The 5,141-nt window shown below is 31.7% G+C and overlaps 1 protein-coding gene across 1 annotated transcript in view; it reads left to right on the forward strand.

The window, feature by feature from the left end:
* Window positions 1–251: 251 nt before the first annotated feature.
* The window catches only part of LOC106688732 (fatty-acid amide hydrolase 2-A), a 118,629-nt gene continuing 113,739 nt past the window's right edge, over window positions 252–5,141 (forward strand). The window contains exon 1 of the mRNA XM_014433320.3: window positions 252–390. The gene's annotated coding sequence lies outside the window, so the exon portion shown is untranslated. The remainder of the gene's footprint in view (window positions 391–5,141) is intronic.

Below are 5,141 nucleotides of genomic sequence, written 5' to 3' on the forward strand. Positions count from 1 at the left end.
TTGTCATTTGATCTAATTGGATGAAAATCACTTACTGATATTTCATACATATTATACATAGCTTTCTAAATTAGATAATTCTGGGCTAAGCTCAGGTTACGTTGGAGTAAGTAAACTACAGAATTACAAGTAATATTCAGAAATTGAAATAATGCGTTAGATTTTAATAAATATAATAAATTGATAAATAAATGCATGGTTTAGTTTTTTTGTTTATCGTACCAGCTGTCACCTTTGACGCCCTTCTTAAACCAAGATCAGCTGGGAGGCGATCCTTGACCATTGCAGGTCGGAGGAGTGGAGGTCGTTAATAGCAACGGTCGCTCGAGGAAGTGGGGGATATGAGGCTCCAGTCAGGCCGCTGCTCTTACCGCAACCGCTACGAGGAAAGTGAGTACCTCATCCATCATAATAACATCGTAGCTATCTTCTGTAACGGTTGCAAATTCGCTCAATTGTTATAAGGCGCTGATATTACCAGTGCGTTATGATCTAGAACACAGGTTTCCCACTGAACACGAATGATATCCACAAAATAAAAACTATTAAGAAAAATATTTTATTTGAAAATTATTAGTTGAGCATATGTAAATAATTGTAGAAAGCTGGTTCGCGTGCCGGTCAAGGAAGGTATGAAAATAACAGAAAAACTATTAATAATTTATTATTATTTAACTAATAAATAGGTTTTCCTGATATTTTTGTCCATTTCATGACTGCCCCCTGGACCATCTTTCTGCAAAAAATAAATTATAATTCTTTAAAATATTAATTTCCATATACACATTTTAAAATACATATTTTATTTAATTGTCGAAATATACAACTATAATAAAATTACAGCACGTATATATAATTATACTGAATAATATTATATAATAGTAATTTGAGAGAAAACTACCCGTTGATATCACATCAATGTTAATTTTAATTAAAGAACTACTGTGGCCTGATAAATTTTTTAAAAACATCGGAGGTTTATATAATAACAGAATGTAGATTAGTCTATTTTAGGAACGAATTTGCAAAACACAGTATATTAGAATTTTAATAGTAAGGTAATAAGGCTTCACCGTAGAATTTTGATGGTTCCGTAGATTTCCGAAGCTCAACTCCGCATGTCCAATTATGCAGCGGTTCCAAACTTTTTTCACCGCGGAACCCTTGTCGGGCTAAAAAACAATTCGCGACCAAGAAAGTAGTGGTACAATTATCTTGAGAACGTTTTAAATATTGAGGAAAAATAGAAAAATCAGTAAGGACTAAAACAAATAAAAACGTTCATCCCAAAGTAGGCCCCTCCCGAAACACTGTCATGATTACATAGGCTGAGTTTAATAACTTCTGTTGTTTTCTTTATACCCAGAGCATCCAAATAGTAATGTATTTAACTCTCGTCAAAATAGTCTAAATTTTATAGAATTATAACAACAATAAGAGTGTGCATAATGTCCACAGTCATTAAATTATGAAACATTATAATCGCAAAATTTTGGTGTCCTCTCAGTGGATAACAGATGTAATCAAAATCAACAACGCAATCAGAGGCGTTGTAAGAAGACGAAGCAAAGACAAGGAGATAATGGTAATACCATATTCCAAAAATATATTCTAATTCTGAATAGAAAAACTTTAGTAAAAATTAAATATTGTAGTGGCACCCAAGTTCGGGAACCTTGATGTAATGTGTATGAGGTTGGTATATTGGTGTGTAAGTCAAGTAAATGTTTAAGAGTTCAAAAAATAAGAACAATTTTTTTGGATGTTCCAGTCTTTTAGAAGGATTTTTGGATACGTAAAGTATTGTATTGATTTAACCTATATCCTAGGTTGCGGAGCATGATCAAATTTATAAAACGAAATTTATCAATAAACAGATACCTTGTCATACAAAGAGATGCTGTCCAACTCTAAAGGACACAGAATAGTTAAAATCAAACTAAGCAATTTTTAGACCTTAATAGTAAATCTATGGTAAAACTTAAATACATTCATAGTATGATAAAAAAAAAATTGTATTCATATTAAGGATTTATAGAATTTATATATACATAATAGCTATCCAAATAATCCGCAACATTGCTGGGTAGGCATAATGTAGTTTGAATGGTAGATGCCACCTTATTACATTTAAATTCGATTTTATTTATTATTATTTCGGACACCTTATAAGTTTTTTTTTTAATTTGCTAGTCAAATTTTAATTTTATTGAACTGGCATGATTTCTTGTTAATGTAATTCGCCATATTCTCAGTTATTTTCAATTTATAAATTTAAAAAATATGAGTAATATGTATTTTCTTTTCATGGGAAGTAGGTTTTTTTTTTATTGTGTTCTTACACAAGGTTAAGGAAACTGGACATCTTTAATATATTTTTATTAGTAAAAATATCCCATCAAAAGTTAACAATTCAAAGTAACTTTTTCAGAGTATTTCTAAAATTTACATACAGAATCCTTTCGTCATCTATTTTATTTTCATCGCCATAAATAATTTAAGGAATGTATAAAAATTCAGGAGTAAGTTTGTTTACATCTTTGTGGCGGACAATTCTGGCCAACTACTTCAGGATTTTTAAATATAATTTTAATTATTAATTACAATGAATGAAAAAAGGAGTGTCTATATTAATTATATGAAAATTATAAAAAATGAACAGATAGAATTTTTTTAACGTTCTCATAATTCGGTTATATATTTTAGGAACCAGAGTAGGTCATTGTTTCATTGTCGAACCGAATAATATTACACATCCATTTCATTAGCAGTGAAGTTATATCAATTATATTTACCGAGTTCAGAACACGCAATCCACCTTGCGTATCCGTTCGAGTTTTTCAGTCCAGCGATTCCAACAGGAATATTTCCGGAGATGATTATAATATTATTATTTATCCTGTTTAAGGCCTGTATGTACTATAGATAAGAAGGATTGGTAAAAATTCGTAACATGAGCGAGTTTTTTTCACTTTTCAGAGTGGTAGATATATTTTGATTTGATTTTATTTGTGAAAGATAAAGTCTTGTACAAATTCATAACTCAATATATAATTATAAAACAAAACCTGAGTCTTGTGCTCCATTACAAAAACAATAAACAAAGATAAAACAAGTTCTCTATAACAAAACAATAAACAAAAACAGACTGGATAATACACAACTATTAACATAATATTCATTGCTCCATTATATTCAACTTAAAATAATGAGAATTCTTTTAAATAAACGAAAGTGTGACATAAATAAATATATTAATTGGCTTCGAAAACTATTTACATAATAAAATTTATATGTCACTTACAAAATTAAACTTATTACATACTGTTACAACGTAAATAAATAGTCTGTTCAATTTGGCTTCACAATCAATTTTCAATGTTTTGTAAGTCGCAAGATACGGATACGGGTGGTTTTAAGATGTATTGTCTATTTTCTTTAAAGGTGGAACAAACTATAGTTGAAATAACTTTTGCAGAATGGACAGAGTATTATTATATGGGGTGTAATCGTGTAACCATGATGGGAGTACGAAATTATCTTCTGTTAGCCACGTCTCTACAAAACGGAGTTCATTCCAATAACATCACATTCATTAATGGTAAATTTAAATAAATTTTTAAAAACATTTATATCGCACAAAATCAGTCCACATTCTATTTTTGAAAAATATTAACTTTATTGGAAGCCTTGATATGGTTTTGAGACCAAGTGAGTGACCGATAAGTTGTCAGGTAGGTGTCTGGTCATTTGATACAGTTGAAAGACTCCTAGAACGAAATCTGAATTGAGCGTCTTTCTTCAGTTTTCCTTTTTTTATTAACCTGCTCTTTAACAGATGATTTTGGTTGTTTACCCTCTTGTTGTGCGTTTGAACTAGGTTTTAAAGTTTCTGATTCCTGTTGTTTTAGAATATTTTCTACTTCTTTTATTCGATAATATGAGCCTCTTATTTTAAAAAAGCCTTTCTTTTAGGAAACATTTTCATCAATATTGCGTAAATTTTGAAGATATGAATATATTTTTCTCCCTTCTTCCCTTTCCTCTAATGTTTCATCGTGATTGATGGAAATGCTTTTACTTTTTAGTATTTCTTTCTGCCTAAATATTTCCTGTTTGAGATTTTTGTTATTTAGTGACACTAATATTGGCCCTTTTTTTTTAATCGAAAACAATTATTTACGGCGTAATCAGGGAGACTTATATTTGCCTCGCTTTAAATCTCTTTAACTTTTCCAGAGCGTTCAAGAGAGCCACTAATGAGTTGTTACTCCGACCAATACCGGCACTAGAGTGGTAGATATATTCTCAACAGTAAAACTCGCAAGTATTATTGCCTTGAGACTTTTCGCTAAATATTCGCTCCTCGACTACTCTCCGAAGGGAATGGGTGACGTTTACACCTGAAAGCATGACATGGCATAACAACACTTGGAGAGTACCTATATTTTCGGCAAGGACCCTCAAGCTAGTCCCACAATAGCAAGTCGGAGACATAAAGAAACTTTATATTTTCGAGTAACCATCTTGTGATTTCTTATCGTGTTTTTACTATGCAAAAATCGACAAATTTAGTTTATCGACCAAGACCACTAGATTTAAAAAATAGGTAGGTTTAAAAAAGAAAATCTGACAGAGGACTACAGAAAAATCACGGACTTGGCACGTCAACCATATTTGAACCGTGTATGTGAATTATTAGATTGGTTAAACAACCCAATGGTTGGTGCAGAAGAGCAAGATACTTGATTTGGAATTCTCTCACTTATTAAGGATAGAATGTAGAAGACAGAATAATAATTTCATCCCAGCAAAGACGATATTAACAACAAGGACAATTAAAATAGGAATTAGACCTATGCATTAACATTCACATTACGGATGAACTCCAGGGGCGTGGCCAAGGAGCATGAACCAATCTCTGGCTGCCTTCTATTCTAAATTAACTTAGAATGATAAATACTCCTCTTAATTCAACGTAAACTTCGCCTCCGATTGCATGGTCAACTCCCCTCTTTTTGGCTTCACTTTTTCTATACTGAAAAGTTTTTCACTCCTGTGTGAGGCATCTCTCTCTCTCTCCCCCTCCTCCACCCCCTCTCCCTCTCTCTCTCTCTCTCTCTCTCTCTCTCTCTCTCTCT

The sequence above is a fragment of the Halyomorpha halys genome, unplaced genomic scaffold, assembly GCF_000696795.3.
Source record: "Halyomorpha halys isolate HHAL.00 unplaced genomic scaffold, Hhal_1.1 Scaffold1188.1, whole genome shotgun sequence".
Lineage (NCBI taxonomy): Eukaryota > Metazoa > Arthropoda > Insecta > Hemiptera > Pentatomidae > Halyomorpha > Halyomorpha halys.